The 20,449-nt window shown below is 54.2% G+C and overlaps 1 long non-coding RNA gene and 1 pseudogene across 1 annotated transcript in view; both read left to right on the plus strand.

The window, feature by feature from the left end:
* The window catches only part of LOC135405723 (uncharacterized), a 267,008-nt gene that overhangs the window by 163,738 nt on the left and 82,821 nt on the right, over positions 1 to 20,449 (plus strand). The gene's annotated exons all lie outside the window — the stretch shown is intronic.
* LOC135405261 (zinc finger protein 883-like) overlaps positions 4,158 to 20,449 on the plus strand; it is a 37,436-nt pseudogene continuing 21,144 nt past the window's right edge.

A 20,449-nucleotide genomic window follows, 5' to 3' on the forward strand; every position in this document is an offset into this window, starting at 1 on the left:
GGAGGCTGCTCAGGGACCACCAGCTCAGAGCTCCCCCTCAAGCTCCGGCTGCCTTCCTGGCACAGGCTGGCTCTTTCCTCCTCAGAGCACCCTGGGCTGGCTTTGGAGCCCCTCCTGTGGGGGGATCTCCGGCCCTTTTCCTCCCCGCTGCCTTCCTGCGCCGGGGAGCCCTTCAAAACGGCCTCTCCCACCAGGGTCTCACGGGGGGATTTGTCCTCCGGGCTCTCCGTCCTCAGCTCGGGGCCTGGGGCAGGAAGCAAGAAGGACAGGGAGGGGATTTGCCTCCGGCCCACAGGGAAGGCCAAGGACATCCCCCCAACTCCGGTCCCGGCAGGACGGCGGCGCCAGCGGGGTTGTCCTGCAGCCGGGGCCATGCTCGGCTGACAGAGCCAGCACAACACCCGCCCAAAGGGACACTGACTGCCTCCTCACCTGCCTGGGGGGCCCAAGGCATCTTCCTCTTCCTCGCAGCCTCCTCCTCCATCCGCCCAAGCTTTGGGAAGGACAAATCCTGATGGGGGGAAAACAAGGGCTGAGCGCGTTGGCTTGGGGGTTCCTCCTGACCAAGTCCATCTCTAGAACTCACCGGGCATCCTGTGTCCATAAAAACCTCCCAAACACCAAGATTCAGCCCAGAAAAACCCAAACCACCAACATTCAGGCAAAAAGCCCCTCAGAAATAGTGAGATGAACCCCTCCCCAAACTGCAAAATGTTAAGATTCAGCCAAAACATACTCCAAAATATGAAGATTCAGCCAAAAAAAAAAATGTTTAAGTGGGAGGATTAGGAGAGTGAGGACATTTCATGAGCACTTGATTTGATTGAGTTGCTATATATTAATCAAAAGCTAAATTAATGTAGTCTCACTTAAAACTCAATTTTTTTCTTCCTAGTTTCAGTGTAGAGAATAAATATGAAATCACTGGACTTCAGGCCTTCATCATTACCCCTGTGCTTTGGTGTGCAAATGCTTCCTCCTTCCACGCCTCCTCTGCCATCATTTCTGACAACTGGATTCCTCTGTTGTGCCAATATTCTGGGTGTGCAGTTTCCATATTTGCAAGGATTAAAAGCAACTTTTTGCCTACGAGTGTGAAGTTTAGTGTGAGAGAATCCTGGGCAGTCAGACACTGAAATTGTTGAGCTGCAATGGGCCGTGCAAATGGAATGACAGAATCTATTCTGCTGGCCCAGACACAGAAGCCAATCTGTGGCTGTGGCTCTTTGCCTCACTGGCACCATCCTCTGTGGTTCCTGCTGCCCACCATGGCACTGGCAGCCCCAGGGGCACAGGTACATCCATCCTGTACATGAAGTCAGAGTCAGACTGTCCACAAGTGTTAGCAGGAGTAAAATAGTGCACTGCTGATCTTCTTGAATTTATCTCTATTAATGTCTGGCTTCACTTGGTCAATCTGTGTTCTCTTGCACAACATTACGTGGGTTTATGATTTTTATTATCACTGCACCAAATTAATCTGGAATGTGTGGTCAGAACAGTAATTACCTGTATTTGTGTATAACTGTGTGCACTTCTATTTTTCATGCTTTCTGGCAAATTCACTGACAACTTCTTTCATGACTACATGATGGGGCATGAATTGAAGGTTGGGGGGTTTTCCTGAGGGCAGCACTAACCAGACTTTTGTGTGTGTGTGAGACAGGCAGAACCACAAACACCTGCACAGCCCAGAGCAGTCAGTGTGGGGCTGTGCTTGCTGCTGCAGAGACCCCCAGGGAACAAACCCAGGCAATAGTTTGGGTTTATTCCTTGCTCTGTGTCAGTGGAATAGAATGTTCCACAGGAGCTCTGTCCCCCTCTGTGGCACTGGGTGGCTCGAAGCTGAAGATGGGAGGGGGTCAAGTGCAAGTTCCCTTCTGAAGTGTCTCCCTAAGGAGGACACTTGCCTTATTATTGCTTATTATGTGTAATATCTTACAGATCTATCATACAACACCTAAGGATGGATTCTATAGAATATGTGCCATATATATGATACAGAATATATCTGATTATTGCTTTATCTGCCTGTCCAGACAGATATTGTGTATGCAGAGAGATTGTATTTGAGGGATATGTTCCTCTCAATACCCTGTGAGCTCCACTCCCAAGGTCAGCAAATTCCTGAAGCTCCCCCTTCTGTGCCCTGCAGGTTTTAGCAGATTTGCAAGAGCAGGGGAATCATTCCCTGCAGCCCCTTTGCACTGTAGGAAATGGGAGCCCTGTGCACATCCTGCTGCCTCCAGATTCCATTCTGGGTGTGGGAAAGACCCTGTGGGGAGCAAAGAAATGCCTGGTTCTGCAGGAGCTGCAGATGCTCAAGGGGCAGCAGGACCAAGTCAGGGGCCTGAAGGGGGCCAGGGGGGCTTTGGGGTCCGGGAGGGTCCTGGGGGAGCTGGGGAGGGGCTTTGGGGATTGGGGGTACAGACCAGTACAGACCAGGACAGACCAGGACAGAGCAGTACCTCCTCACTGCTCCCTGGATCTCTCCTGGAGCTGGGTCACCTTGTTGTGCGACACGTGAGCCCCCTCCAGTGCCCTCCCAGTACAGCCCAGTGCCTCCAGTACAGCCCACTGTGTTCCTGTCCCAGGGTGCTGGGTGATCCCTCTTTGAGGGGGGTTGGAAGTGATTTCAGCGGGGGCTGTGGGAGATTTGGGGAGATCTGAGGAGTTTGGATGGGGATTTGGGGGTTTTGAGTGCCTTTAGGGAAGTTAAAAGAGGTCTTGGGGACATTGGGGGGTCAGAGGTACCTATGGGGGGAGGGGATTAAAGGGTAAATGGAGGTTAAGGGACATTTGGGAGGGGTTAATGGGGCCTGGGCGGGCAGAGGAGGGGCTGCACCAAGAGCAGGTGAGTCTTGAGAGCCCCCTGGTGTCCCCAAGACCCTCTTGGTGTCCCCAGTTCCTCCCTTCACACCCCGAGGCCCCCCTGGTGTCTCCAATGTCCCCAGGGACTTCCCATAGCCCTAATTCCCCCCTTGACACCCCGAATTCCACTGTCCCCAAACCCCACCCCACTGTCCCCAAGGCCAATCCCAGATGTCCCCAACCCTCCATCTCACCCCAGGAGACCCCCCTGGACCCTCTGACCACAAAAAACACCCCTCCCCCATGCTCACAGAAAGACCAAGGGCATCTGGGGAAACATTGGGGACAGTTGGGGGGCTTTGCAGGGCCCTGGGTGATTACTGGGGGATACTGGAACACACTGGGGGGAACTGAGGGACACTGGGAGGGCACTGGGAGGGACTGGGGAGTTACTGGGGGATTACCAGGACACAGGGGAGACACTGGCAGGTTACTGGGCCACACTGGGGGTTACTGGGTGCTCACTGCAGGATCACTGGGCCATCCTGGGGGGCAGTGGGAGGTCACTGGGACACACTGGCTGGTCACTGAAGGGGTCACTGGAAAGTCACTGGTATATACTGGGGTCTAGGGATCCCCTTACCCGGATGTGGTACATTTCCCCCCCGGATTTTGGGGGCCATCCCGAGGACCCCTCCTCTTTGGGGCTGGGGGACCCCCTGGACCCACTGCTGGGCTTTAGGGAACCCCCAAAATGCCCTCAAAACTCCTGAAATCCCCCCCTCGACACATCAAAACCTTCTCAAGGTCCCCTCAAATGCCCTCAGAGGCCTCGTCCCTCCCCAGCACCCTCTAAACCCTCTCAGTGATCCGCAAAACCCACCTGGGACCCCCCAGTCCCGTTTAGGGACCCCTCAATCCCCCTCAGAGACCCTCAAAACCGTCTAAGACCCCGTAAACCCCCTAGAGACCCCAAAACTGCCTAAAAGGTCCCGCCAGGACCCCCAAACCTCCTCAGAGACCCCCAAAGCCCACCTGGAACCCCCCAAATGTCCTCAGAAACAAAAACCCCCTCAGAGACCCGCAAACCCCTTCAGGAACCTTCAACCACCCCCTGAGTCCCCTCAGGACATCGAACTCCCTCAGGAACCCCTCAAAACCTCCTCGGGAATCCCCGAACCCCCCCGCTAAACCCTCCCGAGCCCCCCCGGGGGGACTCACAGCACTCAGAGCGAACCGCAGGCCCCGCCGCCATCACCGAGTCCCGGCTGCGCGCGCACCGCGTTCAGAGAACGCCGCCGCAGCCAATCAGCGCGCGGCCACGCCCCCGCAGCCCCGCCCCCGCCCCTGCCGCGTTGGCTGCCGGGAATCGGTGATGGCGGCGGGTCGGTCGGTGAGCTCTGAGTGCAGGCGGGGGGTGCAGGAGAGCGGGGTCTGGGGATCCCCTCGGGGGCTGCGGGGAGCGCGGGTGAGGGTGGAAAGGCTGGAGGGCTCGGGAGGGTTTAGCGCGGGGAGTTCGAAGGTTCGGAGGAACCTCTCGGGGGCCGCGGGGCCCGGAGGCCTCCCAGGAACCCGGAAGGGTGATTCGATTGCCGAAAAAGTCCCTCGGAGAAAAAATTCAAAACCACCCAACCAAAAAAAGAACCCTAAAAAAAGGAAAAGTGAGAAAAAGGTCAGGAAAAAACTGCAAGGGCCAGGATGATTTTATTGCTTTGCTTCAGTTTTTCCTTGGTCTCCTCCTTCTCAGATTCTTTGCTCTCTTCCTTTACAGAAAGCTCTTCTGCTGTTCTGTGGTTTTGGGGTCCCTTAGGGGCTTTTAGGGGTCCCTGAGGAGGTTTTGGGGGGCTCTGAGGAGCTTTGGTGTCGCGAAGGGACTTAGGGGGGAGGTTAAAGGTTCCTGAAGGGGTTTGGGAATCCCTGAGGGAGTTTTGGAGTTTCCAAGGGAAATGGGAGGTCCTGGGGGCTTTGGGGGGAGAGTCTTTGAAGCAGTTTTGTAGGTTTCTAGGGGGATTTGCAGAGTCCCAGAGGATTTTGAGGGTCCCTGAGGGGGTTTTTGAGGTCCCTGAAGGGGCTTGGGGGTGCCAGGTGGGTTTTGCAGGTCACTGAGAGGGTTTTGGGGGTCCTGGGGGGGGGAGATGAGGTCTCTGAGGGGATTTGGGGTGTTTTTGAGGAGGTTTTGATGGGTCCAGAGGTGGATTTCTGAGGGGGTTTCAGGGGTTTTGCCTGGATTTTGGGGGGTCTCCGTGTCAGTCCTGTCTGGCCACGGCCAAATAAAACTCCTATGATGCCATTTCCCATCCCACCACAGCGCCTCTGCCAGCCCAGCAAACCAACCCCAAGGAAAGGGGATCCCAATTCTCCCCTCGAACCCCAGAGACCCCCAAAACTCAGCACACAGAGACCCCAAAGGAAGGGGGGCCCATGTGTCCACTAAAGCCCAGCAGTGGGGTTCAGGGGATCTCCCAGACCCCAGGGGAGGGGTCGTGGGGGTGCTCCCAAAAGTCCTGGGGGAGCAGAACTGACGAAGGGGATCCCAGTGCCCCCAGTATAGCCCAGTGACCTCCCATTGACCCTCAGTATGGCCCAGTAACCCCCTCAGTGACCACCCAGTGTGTCCCAGTGACCTTCCACTGCCCCCCAGGATGACCCAGTGATCCTCCAGTGAGCACCCAGTAACCCCCAGTATGTTACTGTAACCTGCCAGTGTCCCCCCGTGTGTCCTGGTAATCCCCCATAACTCCCCAGTTCCTCCCAGTGCCCCCGGGTTCCCCCCAGTGTGTCCCAGTATCCCCCAGTAATCACTCAGTGCCCCACAAAGCCCTCCAGTTGTCCCCCAACTGTCCCCAGATGCCCTTGGCCTTTCTGTGAATGTGTGTGGGGGTGTTTTTGTGGTCAGGGGGTCCAGGGGGGCTCGTGGGGTGAGATGGAGGGTTGGGGACATCAGGGATGGGGTTTGGGGACAGTGGGGTTAAGTTTGTGGACAGTGGAATTGGGGGTGTCAAGGGGGGAGTTGGGGCTGGGGAGGCCCTGGGGACATTGGAGACACCAGGGGGGTCTCGAGGTGTCAAGGGGGAAATTAGGGACACCAAGAAGGTCTTGGGGACACCAGGGGGGGTCTCAGGACTCACCTGCTCTTGGTGCAGCCCCTCCTCTGCCCGCCCAGGCCTCATTAACCCCTCCCAAATGTCCCTTAACCTCCATTTTCCCTTTAATCCCCTCCCCTCACAGATTCCTTTGATGCCCCAATGCCACAAAAACCCTTTTTAACTCCCCCAAATACACCCAAAGCACCCCAACCCCCCCCCAAATCCCCATCCAAACCCCCAGATCCCTTCAAATCTCCCCCAGCACCACCCTCAAATCCATTCCAACCCCTCCCCAAAGCGGGATCACCCGGCACCCTGGGACAGGAACACAGTGGGCTGTACTGGGGGCACTGGGCTGTACTGGGAGGGCACTGGGGGTGGCTCAGGTGTCCCACGACAAGGTGGCCCAGCTCCAGGAGAGATCTGGGGAGCAGGGAGGAGGTACTGGTCTGTACTGGTCTGCACTGGTCTGTACTGGTTCGTACCCCCAATCCACAAAGCCCCTCCCCAGCTCCCCCAGGACCCTCCCAGAACGAAAAGCCCCCTTCAGGCCCCTGACTTGGTCCTGCTACCCCTTGAGTGTTTCCAGCTCTTGCAGAACCAGGCATTTCATCAGCAAATGTGCAGGTGACACCAAGCTGGGGGGTGTGTTGATGTGCTGGAAGGCAGGAGGGCTTTGGAGCACAGATGGTGTGAGGAGAGGCTGAGGGAGCTGGGGGTGTTGAGGCTGGAGAAGAGGAGGCTCAGGGGAGACCTCCTGACTGTCTGCAAGTCCCTGCCAGGAGGTTGGAGCCAGGTGGGGGTGGGGCTGTTCTGCCAGGAAGCAGCAGTAGGACAAGAGGGCTGGGTCTTGAGCTATGCCAGGGGAGGTTTAGGTTGGATATTGGGAAGCAATTTTTTGCTGAGAGAGTGATCAGGCCTTGGAATGGGCTGGGCAGAGAGGGGGTGGAGTCCCCATCCCTGGAGGTGTTGAAGGTGAGAGTGGATGTGGCATCAGTGCCATGGTCTGGGAAGCACAGCGGGGTTGGATCCAGGGTTGGACTTGATGATCTCGGAGGTCTTTTCCAACGTGGCTGATTCTGTGATTCTGTGATTGCCATTCCTATGGCAGCACATGCTTGAGGCTCTATCCCCAGGGTGATAGAGATGTCTGTGCCTATATATATCTCCAAGGTTAGTCTGTAAATGTGTGGTGTTAGAAAAGCAGGCTAAGTTGTGGGCTGGTTGTAGGAGAAAGAAGCCCAGAGGCCAGTGCAAGCAGGCAGCCCTCAGCTTGCACATGATGTCCCCTCCCTGCAGGTTCCTGTCCTTGAGCCCAGGCCCTGAGGTGAGGCTGAGAAGTGGCGCGGAGGTGAGCCCAGAGCTGTCCCTGAGGTGAGGCTGAGAATAAGTGCAAGGCAGAGGTGCTGCTGAGGAAGGAGAGCCCCGTGGTGGAGAAGAGGAAAAATTGTGCCCATCCCCGAGAAGGTGCTGTGTCCATCCCCTGTGTGCCAGGTGAGCTGGGGCTTTGCTGCAGAGCTGCGGGCGCTGATTTGAGCGTCTCCAAGTGCTGAGATGGTGGGCACCCAGGAACATAAACTGTGCCTGGCCACGGAGCCTGCAAGGAGGAGCAGAGACAGCCCTGGCAGTGTGGGGGGCCAGGTTGTCCCTGTGCCTTCCCCTGCAGGCCCTGTCTGTCCCTGCTGGACCCCTGTCCATCCCCATCAGGTCCCTGCCCGTCCCCCCGGGCTGAGCTCCCCCCAGGAAGTGCCGTGGAGCTGAAGCTGCTGCCATCCCCCCCTGCAGCCGCTGCCCCAGCCAAGGGAGCAGCAAAGGCAGGGCCAGGAGCAGAGGCAGCAGCAGGGGAGCCCTGGGGGGGCCGGGAAGCTCTTGTGTGGGTCAGGAAAGAGGCGCTGGGCACGAGGCCGGGGCTGTGCTGAGCAGGCCCAGCCCTCACATCCCCCAGCCAACGCCGGCTGCCCGGGGGGCTTGGGAGGGACCCCCAGCCCGTGTGCCCCACACTGAGCTGGCAGAGAGAGAGCCAAGGGACAGGGCCACGGGCAGGGCCACGGGTGAGGGACAGGCAGGGCCATTGCAGGGCCACGGTGAGGGCACAGCCTGTGGCAGCAGAGCTGCCCAGGGCCGGGGGCAGCCGAGGGTGTTGGTACCAGCCAGTGCTGGGGCCGAGCAGAGCACGAGGCCTCTTGCAGAGCCCTGGAGCAGCCTCCCACTTGCCAGCCCCACCCTGGTGGGGTGACACTGTCCCCTCCCTACAGGACACTCCCCCCAAAATCTTCGAGGGAACCTTTTGTGTCTATTCCTTGTTGCTGATTGATTCTGGAGACCTGAGGGCCCCTCTGCAATCCCATCCAGAGGGCACAATCTCCTCTGCAGAGCTTGACTCACTGCAGACTTTGCAGGGAAATCTGTGCTGGCAGCTGTATCCTGAGCCCCAGGGCAGTTTGTACGCCTTACTGCTGATCCATCCTGGGGACCCAAGGGATCCTCTGCCATTCAGTCCATGCAGGAGTCACCCTCCTGCCCTTGACTCCCTGCAGAGGAACAAGTGCCATCTCTCTGTTTGGGAGAAGACAGATGCTGCCCCTGGGCCATCAGAAGTGGTGCTGAAGCCTCTTTCAGCCCAGCCCCAGGTGCAGTTTTCTCATCCTCTCACCGAGTGCCCGCTCCCCCAGCCGGCACTGACCAACCAGGGCATTTGGCACACGTGGTTTGGTGGTTTGGAGAAACAGCCCTGGGCTGGCAGGGGGCCAGAGAACCTCGAGGAACAGCCCTGGCGAGGTGCATGCACTGTCAGGGGCCAGGGGATCGCTGCTCCATGGAACCAGCTGGAGCTCTGGGTGACCCTGAGCTGAAGGGCCTGTGACCTGTGGATGAGTCCAGGATGGAGCAGAGACCCCCCTGCAGCCCGGGAGGTGCCCACGCTGGAGCAAGGGATGCCCAAAGGAGGTTGAGAGCCCTGCAGAGCCGAGGGAGCAAAGCCCTGGTTTCCCAGGGTGTCGCCTCTCACCCCAATTTGGTTTTGGAAGATTTTTTTTGGTCTAATCTTCATATTTTTGAGTATTTTTTAGCTGAATCTCAACTTTTTGCAGTTTGGGGGGGCAGGGGTCTTCCTACTGTTTCTGAATCTCATTGTTTTTTGCCTGAATCTCATTGGTTTGGGTTTTTCTGGGCTGAATCTTGGTGTTTTGGAGGTTTTTATGGACACAGGATGCCCAGTGAGTTCTAGAGATGGACTTGGGCAGGAGGAACCCCCAAGCCAACGCGCTCAGCCCTTGTTTTCCCCCCCATCAGGATTTGTCCTTCCCAAAGCTTGGGCGGATGGAGGAGGAGGCTGCGAGGAAGAGGAAGATGCCTTGGGCCCCCCAGGCAGGTGAGGAGGCAGTCAGTGTCCCTTTGGGCGGGTGTTGTGCTGGCTCTGTCAGCCGAGCATGGCCCCGGCTGCAGGACAACCCCGCTGGCGCCGCCGTCCTGCCGGGGCCGGAGTTGGGGGGATGTCCTTGGCCTTCCCTGTGGGCCGGAGGCAAATCCCCTGCCTGTCCTTCTTGCTTCCTGCCCCAGGCCCCGAGCTGAGGACGGAGAGCCCGGAGGACAAATCCCCCCATGAGACCCTGGTGGGAGAGGCCGTTTTGAAGGGCTCCCCGGCGCAGGAAGGCAGCGGGGAGGGAAAGGGCCGGAGATCCCCCCGCAGGAGGGGCTCCAAAGCCATCCCAGGGTGCTCTGAGGAGGAAAGAGCCAGCCTGTGCCGGGAAGATGGCCGGAGCTTGAGCAGGAACTCCAAGGTCGTGGTCCCAAGGCAACATCCCACTAGAAAGAAGCCCTTCAGGTGCTTGGAATGTGGGAAGAGTTTCAGGAACAGCTTCCACCTGATCCGGCACCAGCAGATCCACACAGGGAAACGGCCCTACATGTGTAGGGAATGTGGGAAGAGCTTCAGAGACAGCTCTGATCTCCTCAGCCACCAGCGCACCCACACTGGAGAACGTCCCTACACGTGTGAGGAATGTGGGAAGAGCTTCAGTGACAGCTCCAACCTCCGCACCCACCAGCACATCCACAGTGGGGAACAGCCCTACAGGTGTGGGGAATGTGGGAAGAGCTTCAGGCAGAGCTCCACCCTCCACTCCCACCAGCGCATCCACACTGGAGAACGGCCCTACAAGTGCTTGGAATGTGGGAAGAGGTTTAGCACCAGCTCCAATCTCTACCAGCATGAGCGGACGCACACGGATGAGAGGCCCTTCCGCTGCACCGACTGTGGGAAGGGCTTCAACCAGAACTCCACCCTCGTCAGGCACCGGCGCATCCACACCGGGGAAAGGCCCTACACATGTACAGAGTGTGGGAAGAGCTTTGCCCAGAGCTCTACTTTGACCTCACACCAACGGACCCACCAGTAAGGGAAGCCCTTACAGTGCCAATATATTCTGTGAGTGCAGGGCTTGAGGTGTGTGGGATTGTGTGGACACAGAGAAAGGACTAACATTCAGAAACATATCTGCTTCCCTGTCTCAATTAAAAAACCCCACAGTTAATAATTAATAATATTAATAATTAATAATATTAATAATTAATAATATTCATAGCAATTGTGGTTTGACTATATATTGTGACCTGCATATGCACATGTGAGCAGAAGGACATAGGAAATAGGTGTTGTAGTTTCTGTAGTTCTTGTGTTATGGGTGAGGGTAGAGAGGATTTGAGCTAAAAATTGTCTGAACATTTTGAGAGTGCAGAGACATCTGTCTGACCATCACTAGGTGTGCTTTGATTTTAAGGCAGAGCATGTTAAAGAGTGCAATAACTTAAAGCCAGCTGCAGTCTTGAATTTTTGCTCTTTCAGCAATAACAATAGCACTAATAATTACTAATATTTAATAAGCTAACATGCAATAAATGTATCTGCTCATTTTGACATATGTGTCAGTTTAATAATTTTAAATGAATCAGTGCACTTGTAACACGAAATCTTCCTCAACCTCTGATTAAAATGTAACGTTGACTAAAGGATTATAGAGGGGACTTAATTTTACTGACTGTTTTAACAGTTGTCACAGCTGTTGGAAAAGGAAAGGCAATTGAAACACTCCAAAAGAGGAGTGGGGGGAGCAGAACGGGAGTAGTTTAATAAATTTAAACATGGTCTCTGAATGCCAAACATAAAAAATTGAGCAGATTTGTAACTCCAAAAAGCTGCTGTACACGATGTACTTTTGCCTTTTGTGGCTCACTGTGTTTCATTCATTTGAACACTGAGCAGTTTCCCGCCTTTCTCCATTTAAAAATGTGCAACAGCATTTAAATGTGGAACAGATTCAGCTGTTCATGTGCCTGGAGTTTCATCTTAGAATGCACCTGATAGAATACTCAGCTGACAGGAAATAAAGGCTGTGTAGAATGGCTGTAACATTTCAAAATGGACACAGGTGTCACATCCTGTGAATGCTGCAGTGCAGTGATGGTTGGTGTACATGTTTTTCTAACTGTTCTTATGTTGTGATGTGGGAATGGTGTGTGGAGTTCCCCTGCGAGTCTGTCTGGGTTGTGTCTGTGTAGGGATGAACAGGAGTGTGTGTGTAGATTCCCGTGCCTGTGTGTTTGTGTGTGTGCAGGGGGATTCTGTGCTAAACTCATTGAGCTACGAGGTGCACAAAGGACCCCCTTGCTTTCTAAATTCCTTCTCAGAGAGGAGCCTGGGGGTGGCTGGATCCAATCTCAGGCTCAGATTTTGGTTTCAGTTGAAGGAATTATAGAGGTGTGATTCAATCACTTTGTCCTGCAGGTTTTAGAGATGGCAAATCAGAAATATTTCTATAAAAACAATGATTTATTATGACAAATGAACAAAAAATTGATCAGACAAGTGAACAGATGAAAGACCTTAAAGATAATTATTTACTTCAAATTATAAAAGCCAAAAAACTCTAGTAGTGTAGTGTAAGATAGGACAGTGCAGTCTATCAAAGTCATTCTATTAAAGCAATTGGATCAAAGCCAGCAAAAACAACAATCCTGCAGCAGAGATTGAGGTAACTCACCCCACAACGACAGAGGGTAATTCTTTTTTCTTCCATCCAACCCCTGGGCAGTGACCATGAAGAGCTGTCCCTGCCTCATGGCAGAAGCTCCACACACTTCAAAGAAGTCTGTGGAAGAATCTGACACATGACAGTTGGATGGGGCTTTTATAGTTATCAAGGGTTTGATTGCCAGACATATTTGCAGGCCAGGGAGCAGCTTATCTGTCAAATCCTGCTTCAGAAAGCAGGATGTGTGTTTGAAGTTTCAAGAAGCATTTTGTATTTGGCATAATTCAACATTAAAAACAGCACCTTGACACCAGCAGTAACTCACCACAGAGAGCTTGTATTGTTTGCATTCTCTAAACATTTTTAAGGTACTGTCAAAGCAGAGCATCCTGCCAGAAACGGTCCCTTGATTCCATGAGGTTGCAAAAGCTCTCAGGGTTCCTTTGGTTCCTCAAGGCCCTGCAGTGTCACAATGGCTCCTTGATTCCACAATGTTCCTGAATATCCCAGGGTTCCCTTGGCTCCAAGAGGCTCCCCAGTGTCCCACCGGCCCCTGGATTCCAGGAGGCCCTGCAGTGTCCCAATGGCCACTCGGTTCCATGAGCCACAGCGGCTGCCGCCGGCGTCTGTGCCCGGAGCCGCCGCTCCCACGGGGCTGCCGCACTCACCGCCGGGGTTGCCGCTCGCGCAGCCGCCGCTCTGCCCCGGCTGCACCGGGACCCGGCACCGCCTCGGGCCTGCGCTGCCGCCTCAGCGGCCACAGGGACACAGGGATGGGGGACCTTTGCTCTGCCACTGATGGGGCCTGGCTTTGTTCTGCTGGGGTCTGGGCTTTAGGAAAATTGCTGTTCATTTTCATGCTCCACTGGAACACCTCCTGAATTCCAAAGGTTTCCTAATCCAGGGGGAGGGGTTTCTATGGCATCGGAGGTGCCGCCCCTCGGGACACATTGTCAATAAGCCATCCAGCTGATTTGGATGGGTGTAAGAACTGGGGTATACAGGATAATGAGTCATCCCCTGAAAACCTTGGAATATTCCCTACCTGAATCAGAACCCAAATGGAACAGTTTGGATCCAATTCCTAAACAGTTTGGAAACTCCAGTCATTCCTGACACCAGGATGGAAATTCAGCAGATAACTAAAGCCAGTCCCCTTGGGATCCCACAACCAGCGGGGCTGAGGGAGGCCCTGGCAGCTCCCCAGCACCTCCCTCTCAGTGGGACACCTCTGGCAGCCTCTCCCAGCTCGGGAACCCTCCAGTTTGCAACACTCCAAAGACCGTCGCTGGTGCCCAGGACAATTCTGATGCCCCTCAACAAACACTCCTCCAGCTGTGACCCCGGTCTGGTGGGAAACACAAAGGGATTTGTGGGAGTGTTTCCCTGACAACAAGGACACTTTTGGAGAGGGACCTTTCCACAGCCAACTATTGATGTGTCCACACATCTCTGCCTGGGTGTGGGTGTGAATTGACTGTGGTGGGAATGTTGTTCTTGTGAATCTAGAATTCAGTCACTGTTAAAATTGTAGGGAATGCTACTGAACCACTTGATAACTGTTCAATTGGTCAATGATTAAATGCTACTAATGTCTTTTGCCCCCTTATCTTTGGATCCAAATCCTTCGCGCCCTGACCCTCTTGCATAGCAAGGCTCTGTGGAAATCATTCTCTTTCATCAAAAAATATATTTTTTGCGACGTCCACTTTAAAATCTTCCTCCTTAGCTAAACTACAAAACAACTCCAATTAGTTGGTGATGTCTTGAAGACTTGAAAACAATTAAAGAAAGAAAAATAATTTCTTTTCAATGTTTTAATGGGTCCCACAATGTGTTTGGAGTTGCATCAGCTGTCAGTCCAAGGTGGGCCATGTCAGAACTGCTGAGGTTGGGGGGTGAGGAGCAAGGTGGATCATACAGGGTCTGTCTGGATCTCCTGAGGAGACACTCAGCATCAAGATCACTTGGAGAACACCTCTATCACCTCTCCTCTGAACTTAAATATATCCATCATTGAATTAAAAAAAAAGTGCAAACTTCGAAGACTTGTTTTGAAATTTCTTTGAAGACAATTAAAGGAAAACAAAGAGATCCTGAGGGATTTCTGCATTTTAATGAGCCCCACAGTGTGTTTGCAGCCCAGCCCATGATCCTGAGGTACTGAGAGAAGATTGAAGCAGCTGCTGAAGAAGTCAGAAGCCAAACTGCAAGTGCCTTGAAGCATTGCTGGGCCCCACTGAGGGCAGGCACTGCCAAAGCCTCCCCAGGGACTCCTTGGAGCAGCTCCTTGGAGGCCAGGAGTGCAGGCAGACCAAGGCTCTGGGCAGGCCCCTGCAATGCTGAGCAAAGCCTGCCTTGGTTTTGTGGAGCACAAAGGCCAAGGGCTGAGCCCCAGGCCCTGGCCCAGCAGATCCTGTCCCTCCCGGCTGGCTCAGGGCTGTTTGGGGGGCACTGGGATGGGAGGGGGAGGAACAACAAAGGCCAAAACTGGGCAACCCCTGCCAGGCTCCTGAGGGAGGGGCGAGGCAGAAACCAAGGGCAGAACCTGCCAGGAAAGTTGCTTGTGGTGGCCTGAGTGGCAGAGGCAGCTGCCAGAGGCAAGGGGACAAAGGCCTGGGTGCCTTTGGGCCTTGCAGCCCTGCCAGAGCCCTTGGCCATCTCTCCTGCAGGCTGTCCTGCCCTGGCCCTGCTGCTGCTCTGGCCTTGCAGGCTGCACACACCCCTCCTGCTTTCCCACCCCCCTCCCAGCAGCATTTCTAGACCCTCCCTGATGTCCCTGCACCAGCTCTGGCTGTTCCCTGGGAACACAAAGCCATGGGCTGATCCTGACTCCCTCTGGGTGACCTCTTGCAGCACAAGGGTCCTCACTGAGTGACATTTCTTGTTCGTCACCTTCATTCTGAACCTTCAATGCTACTCTTTGTGGAGATTTCATTCTATTTCCAATATGGAGAAAAGCTGCATCCTGTCAGGTCTCCTCTAGACCCTCTCCAATTCTTCCTCATTCTTCCAGAATGGGGAACCTCACAGACAGACAGACCAGTCCAGATGTGGTGACCCCAGGGCTGAGTCCAGGGGGGTGACAACTCCCTTGTCTGGGTGCCCACACTCCCCCCAAGGCAGCCCCATGTGCAGTTGGCCTTAAATCAAGGGGCCATTCTGATTCTTTGTAACATCACAGAATCAAGTGGCACCTTGACACTGCAGGGCCTCATGGAACCAAAGGAATGCAGGGACACTGTGGAATCTCATGGAACCAAGGGACCATTGTGACATGTGGGGTCTCTTTGAAACAAAAGGAACCCTGAGACATCTCAGAATCTCATGGAACCAAGGGGCCACTGTGCCTCCCCAGAACTCCATGGAATCAAGCAGAGCCGCTGCCTCCCCCCCTCCGCCGCACGGACCGGAGTCGCCGGCTCTGCCCCGCTTGGACACCTCTGGAGTCAGCGTGTTCTTGGGCAGCACAACTGCTCTCAGACCAGAGAGTTTCCCACATTTTGCTTTGCCCCCTCTTTCCCCTGGTTTTCTTTTTTGTTCTTTGTCCATTTGGGGTACAAGGGAGAAGAGAGGCACGTGTTGATCCCTGTTTTTATCTGTTTACAAAAGGGAGTTGGGGAAAGGGGGGGAGAGGAGACAATTTCTCTCTCTGCTGATGCTTTGAACTCTGTTGATATTGCTGATATATTTTCTGTCAGTAAACTCTTATTGTTTTCACTTATACTCCTTGTATTTTGTCTCCCTGTAGAGGTGGGGAATAAAAGAGAAGTGAATTCATTTTATTGGAGTTCCCACCCCAATATGTGTCTTTAAACCAGGACAGGTTGCTCAAGGGCTCCCTGAAATTTGGAATCATCCACAAAGAACTTGAAATACATTTTGTCCCATTGTGCAGAGAGATAATAAAGATGTTCTCCAGTGGTGTTCAAGGGCTGATCACTGAGGGATTTCACCAGGAAGTTGCTGCCAAGAGGACTTTGTACCATGGATTTTATTGGACACTTCATTCAGCCAAATTCCCACCACCACATCTTCCACTTTTTCAGTCCAGCTCTCACCAGTCTGTCCATAAGGAGACGACAGGACACCATGTCAAGGGCCTTGATAAAGTCTGGGCACACAACATCCTCTATTCCCTCCCACAGGGGTTCTGCAATCCCTGCCTTGTCCTTCCCATGCCTGGCAATGGCTGCAGGAGGACTTGCCCTATCCCCTTCCCTGCTGAGCCTGAGCAGTGTGGAACTCTGCCAACCCTCCTTGCTGCCCTGTTTGCAGACTGCTTCCATGTCTGCCTTTGCCAAGGCCCCAGGAAGCTCTGGGATGGCTCTGGCCTTTCCAAGGGTTTGGGAGAGGTGACACTGCCCAGCCTTCTCAATAGCCCTGACACCAAAACCTTTGCAATATCCCACACTTCCAGAGGAGTGCCCAGGACACAACTCAGGTTGTCCTGGTGGTTCTGGAGGATTGGAAGTGATTTCTTCCTCGAGGCCAACCCCTCCAATTGGATTTGAGTGCAGCTGAAAGGTTTGCTCAGCATTTTCCTTGGTGCCTCCCTGCCCTGAGAAAGGGGCTCAGGAGGACAGTGTGGAAGTGGCAAGAGAGCAGCTCTGCAAAGACCAAGCACTGCTGCTCCCTGGCAGTGCTGCTGGGCTGGGATTGTTGTCTCCTTCCCGTTTGCAAATACACCCTGTCCTGCAGTGTGCTGTCCTTTAGAAACATCTGAGAAGAAAGGTCTTGGGCAAAGAAGGCACTGCAGGGTCTTTTATTTGGTTTAAATACACAGATTCCACAATTCATCATTTATACATCCCTGGGTCAAATTCAATGGGTAGACACTAAGTTAGAAGGCAGATGCATAATAATATTTCATTGCACAGAAAATTATTGCCAGAAGAACCTGATGACCTCCACGAAAAACCTGAGCAGGAAGGCTGGGCCATTAAGGAGTCTCATTCTGAATGCTACACACCAGAAATAAGGCACTTTATTATCCCTGAAAAGCATCCAGTCATCATTTTTCTTATGGCATCCTTGAGTTCCTTGTTCCTGAGGCTGTAGATGAGGGGGTTCAGTGCTGGAGGCACCACCGAGTACAGAACTGACACCACCAGATCCAGGGATGGGGAGGAGATGAAGGGGGGCTTGAGATTGGAAAATATGCCAGTGCTGACAAAGATTGAGACCATGGCCAGGTGAGGGAGGCACGTGGAAAAGGCTTTGTGCCGTCCCTGCTGAGAGGGGATCCTCAGCACAGCCCTGAAGATCTGCACATAGGAGAAAACTATGAAAATGAAACAACAGAACACTAAATAGGCACTAACCCCAATGAGCCCAATTTCCCTGAGGTAGCCTGAGTGTGAGCAGGAGAGCTTGAGGATGTGTGGGATTTCACAGAAGAACTGGCCCAGGGCATTGCCCTGGCACAGGGGCAGGGAAAAGGTACTGGCTGTGTGCAGCAGAGCACTGAGAAACCCAGTGGCCCAGGCAGCTGCTGCCATGTGGGCACAAGCTCTGCTGCCCAGGAGGGTCCCGTAGTGCAGGGGTTTGCAGATGGCAATGTAGCGGTCGTAGCACATGATGGTGAGGATAAAAAACTCTGCTGACATGAAGAACAGAAAGGAAAAGGCCTGTGCAGCACATCCGTGGTAGGAGATGGTTGTGGAGTTATGGAGGGAGTTGTCCATGGCTTTGGGGACAGTGGTGCAGATGCAGCCCAGGTCTGTGAGGGAGAGGTTGAGCAGGAAGAAGCCCATGGGGGTGTGCAGGTGGTGGTCACAGGCTACGGCGCTGAGGATGAGGCCGTTGGCCAGGAGGGCAGCCAGGGAGATGGCCAGGAAGAGCCAGAAGTGCAGGAGCTGCAGCTCCCGCTTGTCTGCAAATGCCAGGAGGAGGAACTGGGGCATGGAGCTGCTGTTGGACATTTGCTGCTTCCCAGCACAAGGTCTGTTCAAAAAAGGAAAGGACAGGGAACAGTTAAGACAGACCTCTGTGAAAAAGCAACTCCATTGCTACAAGAAATCGATGTGTCACATGTCACCAAATGCACTGCCAAGGAGTCAGTTTTGCTCTGCTGCAGTGGGACGTGGAATTTTTTTGGTAGAGATCTCACACACACAAGGAATGTCAGATGTAAAACACCTTGAATACAAAAGTTCCATCTCTAGACCCATGACTCAGAAGAGCTGGGGCTGCAGAGCAGAAGCTTAGTCTGAGCTTTAAATAATTGTACCTGTGTTTTCTATTTTCACCATCACATCTGGAAGGTTCTTTTCCACTGCAGGAATCCTGATTTCTATGGTTCAGCACACAGTGCCCAGCAGAGCTGCAGGGAAGGGCCCCCAGAGCTGCCTGAACACCCCCTCCCCCAGGCCTTTGGGGGCTCTTGCCCCCCACTCCCTGCCCAGGGTTCTGCTGCCTGGAGCTGTCCCTGCCAGCAGCTGCTTCCCTGGGCACAGGGCTGAGAAAGTGACACTGATGGGTCTATAAGACAGTTTTGATGTCTGATACTCTGAGGTTCAATCTCCTCTAACAGAGTTCAAGTTTCAGTGTCTCCTGTGCTCAGAGATTCATTTCCCTGTTGCAGTCAGGACCCAGACAACCCAGAGTATAACACTGAAAGAACTGGTTCATTCTCTTTAAGGTACTCCCTGTCTGTCTGTGCTTCTTGCAAATACCTTCTGGGAAATTTCCTGCTTTGATCTTGAGCTGTGACCAGCCCTCATTCCCTGCAGCCCACTTTGGAGATCAGGACTCTGCCCTGCTCTGCCCTCCCAGGAGTTGTTCCTTCCCCACAGCCCTTCTCCCCCAGCCCCGTGGCAACTCCTTGGCCGGGCTGAGAGCTGACCCTGGCAGGCAGCAGAGTCCCTGCCCCAGCACACAGAGCCCTGAGACCCTGCTCTGCACCACAGCCCTGGGCACCCCTGGCTGCACCCCCACCTTCCCACCCCACAGCCAGCCCTGCCACAGGGAACCTTCTGGCCCTGGGCCTCTGATGGGGCAGCAGCAAGTCCTGCTCTGCAGCAGCTTCTCCTGCTGTACCCCAGCAAATCCAGCAGAGCCATCCTGACAGCTCCTGCCAAGTTGAACTTTCCTACAGCCAGAGAATTCTTCCTTCAAATCCTGGGAAGGTTTCTCTTGAAGTGAGAGCTCAGTCACCTCCCAGCCCAGGCTGCCTCTCATCTCTCTGCCTTCTCTCCTGTGCCCTGGGTGCTGCAGGCAGTGCCCTCAGCCCTGCTGGGCTGTGCATAGGAGCTGCTCACCAGCAGAGCTGTCTCTTTGAAGCTCTTCTTGGTTGCCAGGAGCTCCCTGTGTGCCAGGAGCCCGGCCCAGCTCAGCAGCACAGCAACAGCCCCAGGCATTTCATGGCCCTCGGGGGACATTGAAGTTGTTTACATGAGACTCAGTCCCTGAGAGGAAGTTCAAACAACTTTTCAAGAAGTCAAAGTGAGATTGAAACACTAAAGTTTCTTGTAGTGCTAATGAGTCTCACTGAGGGATCCAACTGAGAAAGTGTCCCCAGTTCCAGTTGGAGGAGAAAAGTGCAGACAGTGATGACAAGGATGGACAAGCAAGGGAAAGGTGGCTCTGATGCTGAGGAAAACTGGACTTGTTTCCTTAATCCAAAGGGCCAAGGCCTGACCCTCAGCCCCTGGGAAGGCAGATCCTGTCCCTGCCTCATTCCTCAGGGCTCTTCCTGGGCCACTGGGATGTGCAATGCCAAGGGCAGGACCATGGGGTGGCACCTGCCAGGCTGCTGAGCAGGGACAAGGAGGCCATGAGGCCCCAGGGCTGCAAGGGCCACTCCCCTCCTCCTGGCATCAGGGGCACAGACAGCAGCCACGGCCAAAGGCCTGCAGAAGGTGGCTCTGGCAGGGCCTTTCAGCTTCTCCCCATCCCTGTCTCCTCTCCAGCCCAGGCTGTCCTATGGTGTCCATGCCCTGCCCCTTTCCCTGCAGGCTGTCGTCATCCCCCCGGCTGCCCCACCTGGCTGGCACCTTCCTGCACTGACATCTCTGCGTCCTCCCTGGCTCTTCCTGCACACACAAAGCCTTGGGCTCATCCAGACTCCTTTGTGACATATTGCACCACAACACTGACCTTGGAGGGAAATTTCTGACTTCTTGTCACCAGTCTAGGCCACCCCAGCTGCCCTTGGTGGCACTAGTTCTTTCTTAGGCTGTTTTCTGACAGGAAGAAAAGCTCCACCAGCTCTCACACCCCCCTTCCAGACCTCTCAGGCTACTCCTCTACTGTCCTCAATCTTCACACCACTGACCCCTGAGTCCTCAGCCTCTATATACGGGTCATGTGCTTGAGGCCCCAAATTCCTTCCTGGGAGATCTCTGGGACCTCTCCAAGGTTTTGGAAGATGACAATAGAGTGCTCTTATCCCAGGAAACACAGAGGGACCCTTTTTTCCAAGGGTTGTCTTGGTAGAATGAGGCACAATCTCTTTAAACTTTCTGGCACAAGGGAGCTCTGAGCTCTGGGTACGGAGGGAGCTCCAAGTGCCAACCACTG

This window comes from Pseudopipra pipra, chromosome W, assembly GCF_036250125.1.
Source record: "Pseudopipra pipra isolate bDixPip1 chromosome W, bDixPip1.hap1, whole genome shotgun sequence".
NCBI lineage: Eukaryota > Metazoa > Chordata > Aves > Passeriformes > Pipridae > Pseudopipra > Pseudopipra pipra.